The following is a 14,618-nucleotide window of genomic DNA, read 5'->3' as shown; positions in this document are numbered from 1 at the left end:
GAATGCCTGAACGCACAGGAACCAGGGACCCCTCTAAAGATAGCTCTCGGCGAGGTGGAGGCAGACGCGGGGGTGTGAAGGTACGAAAAACGGCCGAAAGACGCGGACGCGACCGCGGTTTGCTATAGGGCTACTGACCAGAGTCAAAACCAACAAAGGGTCAAACTCTTTTTTCTGCTATACCACCAAAATGTGGAAAGCCTTACCGAAGGCCACAAAGGAGTGTGGATCACTAGCATCCTTTAAAATTGCCCTGAAAAACCACTTACAGGCAGCAGCCGTTCGCAACTGGTAAAAAAGAATCTAGCCCAACCCTACCCTCCCCTGCCCCTTCTTTGTATATACTGTTTGTTTTGACTTACTGTCTTCTATTTTGTTTTTCTTTACATATCTACTGCATAGTACTGTGTTCTATTTGTCTGTCATTCAATGTTATATGAGATACTTCAATGGTTTCCAGTGGAAATAAGCTTAGTCTTTTCATGGATCTCCTTTTAGTAGACCTTGTACCAGTGAACTGTACCGTCATGAAACTGTACCTTTTCCTATGCAAACTTCTAATAAAGTCTTCAATCAATCAATCAATCAAACCACTAGTTGAGCATCTTACACAGTATAGCTTTAAGTTGTAGATCTGCTATTTTTGAATAGCCAACCAATGTGCTATAAATATACCGGTAGCTAAAATCTAAATAACACGGATGCTTTCCTGGTTTCAATGCAGGTTCAGATAATGGGTTTTAATGGCTAAGCAGTATTTGACCTTCCAAAACCAAATCCTAGAAGACAGTTCAGTTCCATTATAGCAAACCCTGTCTATATGGGCAAGACCAGGTCTGTCTATACAGATGGCTTCCTCTTACCACCTCTTATTATCTTTGAGAGATCCGTTGTCACACTGAAAACAATGCATATCAGAGCTCAACAACAATGAAAGTGTCTGATGGTGGTCATATCTAACCTGCAACACCACTACAGTATGCTCTGCTAAACCCATTTTCAGGCATGGGGGGTATGCCATACAAAGTCTGTGAGGTCATGTCATCAAATAAAATCACAAAATATTTAAATTCATTATCCCTCTCTGTCCTATAGGCCTCATTGCCTCACTGAGTTTCAAGTGAGTCCATTCTCCCATACGGACAGAAACTGCAAATGTCTCTCTGTGTATGTCCAGCTCACATAAGCAGTGTTTTCATGTAATACATATCTAATGACAGAACAGAGCTAGCCTGGTACTAATCATATTTCACTTGAAATGAAATGCAATGTGATTTCTGAGACCGGGGCGACAGAGCATAGTCTCATGCTGGCTCAACCTAGAAGGGACAATATCAATAGTGTTTTTTGTAATAAACCAGTCCAGGTATTGTGAGTGTCATTAGTGTGGTTTCATGTCCCTGTGGTCTCATGCTGTCTGTGTGAATGTAGCCACAGACCTGTCTGTATGAATGTACGGTAGTTACAGACCTGTCTGTATGAATGTACGGTAGTTACAGACCTGTCTGTATGAATGTAAGGTAGTTACAGACCTGTCTGTACTGTATGAATGTAGCCACAGACCTGTCTGTATGAATGTACGGTAGTTACAGACCTGTCTGTATGAATGTAGCCACAGACCTGTCTGTATGAATGTACGGTAGTTACAGACCTGTCTGTATGAATGTAGTTACAGACCTGTCTGTATGAATGTAGCCACAGACCTGTCTGTATGAATGTAGCTACAGACCTGTCTGTATGAATGTTACAGACCTGTCTGTATGAATGTAGCCACAGACCTGTCTGTATGAATGTAGCTACAGACCTGTCTGTATGAATGTAGCTACAGACCTGTCTGTATGAATGTAAGGTAGTTACAGACCTGGATGGAAAAGGAGGGTCAAAGTGAAAATGTCAGGATTTATAGCAAACTTCTCCTTTCATGAACAGTATGTTTGATGATATCAGCTTCCTGTCAGTTAGACATTTGTGTAGTTCCAGAGAAACCACATCCTGATGGAGGAAGAGAGTAACATTTATATTTAAACCTGCTATCTTAAAGATCTCATCTGAACTGTTTTCTCAATGTGTCATGAGCTTGTTGATCTCAGTGTCTTTTCCTGCACTATAAAAATGTAATTAATATGTTTTGAACATTTTGCAAAAAACCTAACATATAATGAGATGTCCAAAATAGGGAAACTATGTGGCAAAGTGCTTAAAGCAGCCCTGTAACTTTCCTCTTCTAACCCAGATTTGAAACTGATTTCCTGTGCAAGTGGTGTCATTTTTTACCACTGAACTAGAATTGAATCTTGACCTTCAGGTCAGAATTTGTGTTAAAGTAAATGACAAATATCTCAAAATTGTACTTAAGTGCAGTACTTGTAAATGTACTTGGTTACTTAATTACACTAGTGCTGGTTGGGCGTTATAGACATGTCTATGAAGCTCCACCTTCCACCATTCACAGCCTAATCAACACTGGAAACAACCAGAAGAAGAATCTCTCATCATCATGAAACCAACTTTCATTATCTGTATCATCTACCTGCTAGTTCTCCATGATTTATGTGAGATAAATCAACATACTGTATTAAGTTATTGGCCAGTAAAGCTGCTTTTCTTGACAGTCCAGTCCTAGGCATGCTGGTGTGATACCCTCACAAACGTGAAGTAACCTTTTATTTTGGCATAAAATGGTTTTGCACTTTATTATTTAAAGTCCAGTATGTTTATTATTTTTGTTACTCCATTGGTCACAAGCCAAGCCAAATAATATCAGTAGTATTTCACTACTAGTGCACTTGAGATGGAGAGCCGGAACCTTTGTCTGCAGCAGGTGTTTCCCTGAGTTCCTCCTATAAGGTGTAGGTGCGTTCCCCTCCCCCTTCAGATCAGCTTTGGGAAACAGATGGTTCAGTGTCCTCATTCCTGTGTGCATTTCCTCTGTTTTTCAGGTTAGTACAACATGAAAACCACACCAACTTAACTCATAAGATGTAGTGTTTATGTGAAGAGACTGTGATGGGTTTTTATGAAGGTTTTGTGTGTTTAATATCGAGTTTAAAAGTCAGGAAAAAGTCCGCGAAATGAACGGCTGCAGGGTTGTAAAATGGCTGCGCCACGTTGGGAAGCCTTTGAAGTTGCCGCCTGCTTGGTGGTGTACTGTACATGTTAACATGCTTGTTTCGTTTCATCCACGACATTTCCAGTTTTGGTTACCTGAACACTTGACCGATGTATCACTGGTGAAGGGTTTTGTAATCATTAGATGCAGTTATATTCGTTTTATTTCACTACTTGGAGCTGAGGTGGTGAACATACAGTATATTGCATTTGATATTCTTGTCTTTATATTTCTATTTCCTAATTAGTACTTGGGTGCTGAAACTATCTTTATATTGATTAATGGCTTTGTCAGAAGTGCATTTATAGAGGTTATTGGGTTTGAGTGAATTTGAAGATGTTAATCTTTCTTCTTTTCAATTTATTATTCCCTAAATGGTGATGATGTCAAATGGTTTTGAACAGACAATAGTCTACTACTGAAAATAGCTTTGAGCTAATATTGTGGCTTTATGCTGCATTGTGATCCACTGAGCCTTTATTTGATAAGCAGATGCAACACTGTTGAATCTAATGCACTAAGTAATGGTAGCTACTGTACATGGGACCAGTACTAATACTGAGAATACACTTGGATGTATTTCAATGTGATATGATGACTAAGAGGTTTAATGAGAGTATTGAAGCCAAAGGGTTATTGTATGTGAAACAGTTTTATTGCAAATGTGGAAATATGCACATGTATTTTGAAGGGACAGCAGAACATACACACTTAAGACATTTCATATTCACCTCCATACTCACCTGTAAGACACACACTCCAGTACACATAGTCACACATACAGTACACATAGTCACACATACATCATACCTACCCACCTGGTACACACACACACATACACACACACACACACACACATACACATACACATACTTACCGACCTGCAAAAGAAAGAACAGTACACACGCATTTCATACTTATCTGAACCTGAGAAAGGACTTTGTGAAAAAGAGACATTATTGCATTTGGGAAATGATTTATTGATTTATTGTGATTGTGATTTATCATTGATGGTGAATTATTGAATTGTTGTGAATAAATAAGAGATCAGCTTTGGGAAACACAAGAGATGGTTCAGTGTCCTCATTCCTGTGTGCATTTCCTCTGTTTTTCAGACCGCTACAAGAGAGGCATTGAACCCAACACATTCAATATTGTAGTGAGGTACCCGGCCTAGCTTGGGACCCGTTACACTGGCACATTGGTACAGTAATTTTGTTTATGCTGCCGTCTGCTTGTATAATGGTCTCTCTAGCTCAACATTACGTTTCAAACGGCACAAAACAAATTAATTGATGATTCTCAAACCATCTTCCAAGGGTCTTAGCACGCCATGCAGCACCCCAGGAAGAAATATTTTGGCAGGACATGATCCTACCATTAATACTGTAGGTTGTTAGTAGAAATATGTTATTGTGTATAACTTGTGCTGGTGATGTGGAAGAGGCGGCTTGTGATCGACAGCGGACATGGTTTCTGTCACTAACTGCATACAGTGTGTGTGTGCGGGTGCGTGTGCGTGTGCGTGTGAGAGAGAGGGCACGCGCTGCCTGCTACAGTCAGATTATGTTGTACAACCTGTGCATAGAATTCACTATACCTGCATGGAATTAAAGTAGTAAATGGCACAAACATTTTTTTTTTTAATGTTTATGGCACCTTTATCTTAAAGTACTTTTCATCCACACACCAACGGTGGAGAAAACCGTGCAAGACTTTCCATTTAATTTGGTGGTGGATGTGTGTGTGTGTGTGTTATAGCACATTTGATTTTGTTATAGTTAAATTATTGTTATGATTCTAATTAAGATGATGATTATTATTATAAGACCAGTATAGTAATGTTGCTGGCTGTGAAGTACAGGCATAGAGGTGTAGGATTGTGCATTCAGTCTCCTGCAATAGTTCTTATTTGGTCATGAAGCTACAGTAGGTCTGGCTTGCGCTCTCACACACAATGGTAAAAATGTTGTCTGCCTGCTCCAAACACCATGTAAAACACTCTTGTATGATCAAATTATTCTTAGAAATTCTGACGGAGGCAATTAATTTAATATTTGACAGTCAATCTATAGAATTAACTATCGTTGTGTCAGTTTTTATTGAAGTGTCTTTTCAAAATACATAAATATCTTCACTGAATAATTGTAATTTGATCTCTGATTACTGACTTCTGTAAAAATGTGCAGTGTTATGTTTGGTTGTGCGTGGCTATACAGTATATTGGTTGTCTATATTATAGCACCCCAAATTAATAGTATAATTCCCCCACAGCAATCAAGAGATCCGGGACGAATGCCAAACGCCACGGTGGGGGCTCCTTTCGGACAAGTGAGTCAGTAGGATACAACAGCAGTGACAACCCACAGAAATGTGTTTGGGGAGGAATTCATTGGCATATTGAGTAAATTGGGGAGACAAGGGGGTAAAAAAGCAAAGACAAATCTACAAAAAAAAAAAAAACACAATGTCACACTCATGAGTGCAAATGTTTGTTAGTGGTGACAGATGGAATTTTCATCTTTTGGGTGTCATGTGCAGAGTTTGGTTATATAGCCTCGGAAACCCAGACTTCTTTTGGTGATCGGAAGAAAAAGAAGTCTGGGCAAACCCCCCTATAACTGTGCTGGCTCATGACATTTTAATTGTATAAATAAATGTAGCCGTTCAGATATCTTATTTTACATCAGTATTGTTCATGTGAACTGGTTTGTTTAGGCTTATCCATTATAATGATAAAACCACTATGATTTATCAGTCGTTTTCCACCCCGGATCACTTCCTCGTTTACTCAAAGTAGACAGCAGGGGGAGTCATGTCCCTCCTCATTTACTCAAAGCAGACAGCAGCAGGAGTCATGTACCCCTCTGCGTCATTTTGAGACGTCGGAGGACGCGGCGAGATCCGCCGGCCAACAAATAATGTCCGCGTTCCCTCAGAGTGGGTTGTGTGTGGATATACATATTGGTTATATAGACCAGTGTTTCTCAAATGGGGGTACGTGTACCCCTAAGGGTATGTGGGGGTACTGCAGGGGGTACGTAAGAAAACATTAGAAAATGGGAATATGTATTTTAGTGTTATGGTCAATGATAAAACATTGACAGACTTTGTGTGATCCTGTTCATTTGTACATTTTTAAACCAAATTATATCAATACCTCGATTAGTACAACTGTTATTGAATAGAAAGCAATGTTTATTTGCCATTATGCTGTTTTATTTTGAACATATTGGCATGGGAACTGGACTTTTGATGTACATTTTTTAAGCAAAATGCTGTAGTCAGGGGAAGGGGGTACTAGGCTTCATAAATCAGTATAAGGGGGTACTGCAGCAAAATAAGTTTGAGAACCACTGATATAGACTTTTATATAGAACCCCACATTAATTGTAAAACTCCCCAACAGATATCGAGATACCCCGCCCTCCTGTTTGGATCCCACCACGACGGACAGGTGAGTCAGTAGAATACCACAGTACAGTGACAGTACGTTTAAACAACTGGTGACTCTGCTCGATAAAAATCTCCTAGAGGGTGTTCCTGCCGTCATTACCACAAGGAACACATGAATTTGATTGGCTATCGTCGAACTATGTGGGCCAAAAGATAAAATATTTCATGTTTTAGGATAACGTTCCTCCGCCCACTTTTCGACTATCGCCTCTTCACCTGCTAACATCAGTAGTCGCCATTTCCCATAGACCATTGGTTCCCAAACTTTTTAGCTTGTGACCCAAAAGATACATTTGCCCGGGACCCAAACTAGAGAAAACAGCAGATCTACAAACTCACTACATGTCGCTTCGCGCCACGTTGTGAGCTTATAGATCACCTATTTTCACTACTTCGTAAACATTTGTGTTATAATTCTAAATTAGAATTATACTTATAATAGAACTTTTCTTTGATTTCTTCGTGAAATTACTGGGGGAAATTGGAATTTTTTAAATGCTGTTCTTCATCACGCATTACGTTTTTGTTTAGAGGCTTGTTATAATACTCATACACATTTTTCCACCTTTTTTGCCATCTACTGGCCATATTATCACTACAGATATGCTCTGTGTGTGAAAAGTGTATTTTTGATTTCACTAGGTCTTTTTTGGGTCACAAGCTAAAAAGTTTGGGAACCAATGGTCTATGGGACCCGGCAACTACTGGTGATAGCAGGCGGTGGCGATAGTCGAAAAGTGGGTGGAGGAACGTTGTCCTAAAACATGAACATTTTGTATCTTTTGGCCGACAGTTCGACAATCAAATTCATGTGTTCCTTGCGTTAATGATGGCAGGAACATATATTCATATTCATGAATGTTCTCTAAAAGTAACTCAAGTGTGCAATTTATGTCCTGGTAGCAGATGGAACTTTCATAATTTTTGGAGTCACATCTGGTTGTGTGTGATTACAGTCTATCGATTGTCTGTATAAATTAATAGTAGAACTCCCCCTCAGATCCCTGGAGTGGCGATGGGGGTTGGGCACCAGAAGCAGGTGAGTCAGTAGGATACAACAGCAGTGACAGAAATGTGTGTGGGGAGGAATGAATTGGCATTATACCACAGGTAGTTCTGATGAAGCAATCTGATTGGTTGAAATAGCCCTCTACCTGTGGGAATAATGGCCATTACCACACAGGTTTCATCAAACAAATATATAGATATAGATATCAGCTGTGCTGGCCAAGAAAGATCTGAAGCGCTCCCTCTCCCAAAATTATGCTAGCGGCTAGGTTAGCAGTTTTCATGTGAAGTTCAAGAACATAATAGCTAAATGTGGCATTTAAAAAATTACAGATTTCTATCGAATATCTTAATTACAATTAAAGGACAACTTTGTTTTTTTTTACAACAAGGGTTTATATTTTAGATTGTAATTTGAGAAAAGAAAAGATGAGTGTTAATTTTTTTTCATTTACTTCTTTCTATCGGTTTAGTGATTTTAACAATTTTGATTTGCATGCATGCCTCCAGGTTGGGGGCATGCATGCAAGTGGCTAAATATGTATTTTTAAACACAATAAGACAATAACACAATAATTCCGAAGATGCACGGAAATCTTTCATGGGCAGATGTGACTTAACACCTTCTAAGCCACGGGGAGCCCCTTAATGTTAAAACCGTACTATATCGCACATCCCCCCAGGGACTCTCAGCCAAGCCGTACATTCCCGGACTTTGTCTTTAAAACCGGAATAAAAGCTTTTGATCCGAAAATCGGCGATCGTCTAACCTTCCCTAGTCACCACTCGTGCATTGATAGCTCATGCAGACCGTGCATGAAGCAGAGGTGACGTCAGCGCCTCTCCTTCTCCAAGGCTACTCCCAGCCATCCATTTGCTGTCTGCACACTCGAGCTCCTACAGCAGCCATGCTTGGGGCTATGCTAGCGAAACTTTTCAGTTCTGTTCTGCAGTCACACATGGATTGTTTGCGGGGACATTTACGTGAAAGGATCGCGCACGCGAAACGCACGGGGACATCGACGATCGGCCAAAACCCCCATTCTATCCCAACGGAAATCGAGAAAATCATGGTGAGTTACTGACCTGGAAAAAAAAAAAAAAAGAAAAAACAGCGGCGCTGTTCAAGATGGAGGGGCTGCGGGGTCATGTTTATAAACATAATATTATGTCTCAGATCACAATACAATAATAGAAATTTCACGGCTAATCTACCAACCACCATTCTATTTCGGACGGCAAGGTGTTAAGGGGGCTGTTGTAGTAACGAAGAAATTGCCGGCTTATTGTGTCTAAAAAGACATATTTAGCCACTTGTATGCATGCCCCCATACACTGAAATCAAACTACTAAATTCCCTAAAACGATAGAAAGCAGTAAATGAAAACATTTTAACACTCATCTTTTATTTTCTCTAATTACAATCTAAAATATGAACCCTTGTTGTAAAAAACTAAAGTTGTCCTTTAAATGAATTTGATGTGTTTTATTTTATTTTTTAAGGGCACCTGTTGTATAATCGCAATATTACACTCAAGGGTGTTGGATGTGATTATTGGAACTTCGCTTCCATACAGGCGTTCAAATAATTACGATAACTCAAAACCTCTCATTTAATATTGATTAAATACAACTAAATTGGTAAGAAACGGGGGCAAAAAGTAAAAACAAAAGATAATACGTATTTGTATCTCAAATACATTATTAATATATTATTACATTATCCTCAGATTTACATTATTCTCATGAATCATTCTCACAATCAAATTTCTTTTGAAAGATAAAATATTATCTGAATTTAAGTTTAAACATAATATGATTACATCATCAGAGCATTGTCTTCTTGGTGGTGTCATTTTCCTGCTTCTATCACTACTAATAGCCTACTATTATTCATGAAACAAGAATAACTGCCAATGACATCAGAACAGCAGATTTGAACTTCTCCTCTCTTTGTTATTTTGTTTCTCCAAAGCTGATGTAACATGGGATTGGAACGGAGGAGGAATTCAATTTGGAATGTCATTAGCAGCTCTAGCACTGAATCTGCTGATTTGTATTGGATGTTATTACTGCTGTAATTACTGCAGGTGAGTTTGTGTGTCTGTCTGTGTGTGTGTGTGTGTGTGTGTGTGTGTGGGGGGGGGGGGGGGGGGGGGGGGGCAGGCAAGCGTACATGCATTTATTCCACAGTACTGCATGTATTGTACTCAATACATTAGTCAAAAAATAGACCACATAGTTCATTCTTGATTTTTACACTACAAGATTAAATCTTTATGATCAATATCAGCTACTTTCCACTCAGCACCTACTTCTGTCAGATTGCTGTCAATCTAATGCAACACACACACACCCATTAGGGCCACACACGCGTCAAGTGTTGAGCAGAGCACATTTCTATGGACATTACATTTTGTAAATAATAAGGATACATATTTTGATTTGACAGGAAGGAAAAGAAAGAATCTCCCACGTCTGACGGTGAGGCTAAGCCTGAGCAAGACTACTCCACGGTCTAGCATCCCTCGCAGTGTGAGAAAAGAGAAGAGATCTTCTTCTCTTCTCTTCTCTTCTCTTCTCTTCTCTTCTCTTCTCTTCTCTTCTCTTCTCTTCTCTTCGTTTCTCTTCTCTTGGTTCTAGTGGGCCTATACTTGGTTACGTACATCTGAAAGGCATATTCTCCTACCAAAGTAACATTAATAGTCACAAAGTATTCTTCTGTGTCACTGTTCTGTCTCCCTGTTGATTTCTTGTGTTCCTTGTTTCATAGTTTTAGTTAGCTTTACTTTTCAGTTGTGCTCCTTTATTTGTACGGTAGTAATGTGCCTTCCTTGTTAATTAGTTTTAGTTAGTTTTACGTTTTGTTTATACGTGTGTATCTTTATCTTGAAGTTTTGCTGCTGTACTCATAGCACCCCAGTGACTATAGCTCCTTCTAGTTTGAGCCTGATGGTCTGTTGAGTTCACCTGTGTCCTGTTAGGCCTTGTGCCTTCTTATCTCCCCAGTATTTTTTGTTCTCTGCCAGATTGTAAATGGACAGGGTTAGGGTTCAGGGTTAGGGTTAGGGTTATGGTTAGTCATGGGCAGTTGGTTTCCACCAACTCACACTAGGGTGGAAACAAACAATTGCAACTTCAGTATATTTACAACCGCACCATAACCAAAAAAGCTAATTCAGATTTATAATGACTCTACAAACTCTCTTCGTCCCTCATTTGAGCAGTTACTGCCAGGCAGGAGGCTTTAGAGTTCCTCTAGCAAAGAAGAAGGGTTACAAGACATCGTTTGTGCCAACTGCAGTGGAGATTTTAAATAAGAAAATGTTTGAATTGTTCCAACCCCTACAGCCCTTGATCACTGTTGCACTGTTGCTATGTCATGGGATGCATTTATATAATTTTAATGCACTATGTATGTTTTATTCTTTCTATGTATGTTTTATTGTTGTATGACTGCCTGTGTGCCAAAGACACATTTCCATTTCATGTAAAATATGAGGAACAATAAAGTTTTCTTTTCATATCTTATTTAACTCAAGTCTGTTCTGAGATACAGGAGAGAGAAGTTAAGGGCACAATGCTAGTGCTCTGTCCCTAACCTAACCTATAACCTAACCTAACCTAACCTAACCTAACCTAACCTAACCTAAACCAGTAGGCTATTGGAGTCAGTAGCACACATATACTACTTGCTTGCTTAAGGCAGTGTTTATTGTTTTCATTTTTGTGTCTATATTTTGGAAACTTTACATTTTTTTAACTATTATTTTGAACTGAACTTATTTTTGAAATTCCTTTCAAGAAGAAAATAAACCTGCATTCTTGTCTTGTTCTGTACACCTAGCGCTAGCCCTCATCCAAACAAACTAATTTACAGTTCTATATAGTTCCTAGTAATACTGTAGCGTCACGGCCGGGAGGCGAACCCGGGACCCCGATTTGCCAGGTATGCGCGCTGACCAGTCAGCCAAAGTGCCAGGCACGTTGGCGAGAGCCAACGCACATACCGTATAGCCTACAGTCGTCCCCTCTACCTGGAAGCGCGACCACGCGCGCCGGCCAGGATCGACTTTGAAACCGGGGGGTTCAAACGCAACTCAGGGGGGAACAGTCGTCGACTACTAGCCGGACAGGTCTACACCGCCGCCGGGGATGAATACTTCCCCTCTGTACCGCTGCCACCAATGTAGCGTCACGGCCGGGAGGCGAACCCGGGACCCCGATTTGCCAGGTATGCGCGCTGACCAGTCAGCCAAAGTGCCAGGCACGTTGGCGAGAGCCAACGCACATACCGTATAGCCTACAGTACCAGTGTTCATTTCCAGTGCTCATTGTGTTTCTATTTATGTGTGCCTCTGTGTGGGTCTTCTCTTCTTTACAGTTACTTTGCAGCTATAATCACCTGTCACTGAAACTTAGTTTGGTTAACTATAGTTTTAGTTCAGGCTTTTAGTTCACAAGAATATTATATAGGGTAAGTTATGCTGGTTGTCAAAGTAAGCAAAGCATACCATTTATTACTCACTTGAACATGAACTTTACTTTATTCAGTTCATGTTGATTAATGAATGATTGCTGGGCAGCGAACAGGGGCCAAGCACAAAGTATGAAGCCCCTATTATTTCTACCTTTTTATTATTATTATTATTATTACGCTGCTTTACAAATAATTTCCGTATTATCTCTGGTGCTGTCACATTGCTCATTTGCTCTGGAAAGCACTTTGAGCTGCATATCATGTATGAAAGATACAAATTCAGTTTATTGGTATTATTATTGCAATTGTAATAATAATCTTAATCTGCAAAGTTTAGCTAGCAACAAGTTTTCAAATAACTATTGTGGAGTTAAAGAGCAGTATTTGCAGATCCCCCCAGATCATTTGTGTTTAGCTTGACGCCTTTTAATTAAATGTGCGTGTGGTGTGACATGACAGCCCCAGAACATGTACTGTATGTTCAACATACTGTAGTGTACACACTGTACAGGTCTACCTTACAGTACCTGGGGGCACCGTGCAAGGTGGAACAGACAGGTTTGTCCACAGGCCGGGACTATTTCAGTTAACCCATTCATTTTATACTTTAGCTATTGAAAAATAGCAGATATACAAGCTCATAGCTATGAGCTTGTAGATTTGATCTTTTTGAAAAATTGTGAAAGTTTGGGCACATCTTCGAATATATGTTTTTAAGAGCAAACATTTGTAACTCAAATCTTTGCTTCTGGGGGGACCCTGGAACAACATAGTTTGAGATCGGGGTCCATAGCCAAATGCATGTAATTTTGGGGGTCCTTGACATGAAAAGGTTTGAGAACCAGTGATTTAGAAGGAGGATTTAGAAGATATTTATACAAGCTACAAGCTCACCACATATAAGGATAATGTTTAAATGACAGGACATCCGATGGAGGGCTCGTCTGAGGACGACCTAGATAGATACATCCCCACTACTGGCAGATCAGGTAGTTACTGAATGAATATAGGAGACCTAACATCCTGTCACATGACGAGTTCCCAGAACCTTTCTGCCAGTTCTCACAAGCTGGAGGGGCGAGAAAATATAAGTGTACGTGTAATTATTCAGCTGAGCCCAGTTCAGCAGTTGAGCGTCAAATAGCCTTAAACCTTGTTCAAGGCTATTTGCCTTACACAGTCAGTCCAGTATATATTCAACTAGCTGGAGCAGATAGACTTCACATAAAAGCCTGGGTTTCCGAGGCTAGACTTCACTTTACAGACATCACTGACGTGGTTCTGCTCTGAGGACTTCCCCCAAACTACTGAAGGTGAGCTCAAGACCTACTGTACTAGACTAGACTATAGACCAGTGGTTCTCAACCTGTGGGGGTCCCCAAATTATCTTTGGGGGTCCCCAGATGATTTAACTTAATGTGCAACATTGTTTTCTCACTCATCAGTAAACAAACCAACATAACATTTATGTGTGCAAAACAAATGCTTGCAATGGATTCAGCATCATGACAAACCCCTAGTTAGACCCCCTCACATCCTACTTAAATACCCAGAAAAAAAAGAAATCTGGGTATTTTCCTCCTGTATAGAAAGTCGATGGGAGCCCAACTTGATTTGGCCGCTAAAACTTTAATACCTCTAAAATGAAACATTGGCCAAATTGTCAAATATTAGATTGTCCCCTTTTATGGGCTTGAATCAGCACTTCTACTGAAAAATGTTGTTTTGTACAACTGTACAATCTTGCAAGGCGTTGTGAGCATGTAGATCTGCTATTTTCACAATAGAACTGTGTTATACAAATTGTAATGCCTTAACTCTTGGGTGGGGGGGTCCCCAGTTAAAATATGATTATTTGGGGGTCTGAAAAGATTAAGAACCACTGGACTAGACCCTCAACCTGACGGCTGGGGCCCACGGTCCATATTTGAATGATAATACTCTAGGCTATAGGGTGTGCCAAATCTAGTTCTAAGAGTGGACATTTCTTGGGTAAACACAGCCTTACACAGGTGTTCTGATTATACTATAGCATTAGTTCTATGCAATCAAACAATTGAAACACCTGTGTTTTGACCCAAGAAATGGCCGCTAAGGACTACAATGACGTAGCCGCTGGCACACACTATACAGTAGTACAAATCACACGGGTGCGAAGTGAGCGGTGCAATCACAACACACATGCATATCCCCTTGTATGTCTGTGATGTCAGTTACTTTATGAGCACGGATCTCCAAGTATGGAGATCCATACATTATTGAGCGTACATTTTCTTCAAGATACTTTGGAACCTGTTCGTAGACTATTTTTTCCATGCCTTTTGAAATTTGAATTTAAATGGGGCGGTAGTTGCCGGGATCTAGTTTGCTACCATGTGTGTGCAGTTTTACAGTATAGAGTTTACATCCCATGGCATGTACTGTAATACATCCATCTGAAAATACAGTATCTGAGAGCACAGTGCTGATGTAGCCTACGACATAATTGTTCCTGTAAACTCATTCTTATTCTGAAACATTGGATGTAGGTATAATACTGATGTATAATAAACTTTAGATTGACAA

This window comes from Nannobrachium achirus, assembly GCF_963921795.1.
Source record: "Nannobrachium achirus genome assembly, chromosome: 15".
NCBI lineage: Eukaryota > Metazoa > Chordata > Actinopteri > Myctophiformes > Myctophidae > Nannobrachium > Nannobrachium achirus.
This window is presented reverse-complemented; position numbering follows the sequence as displayed.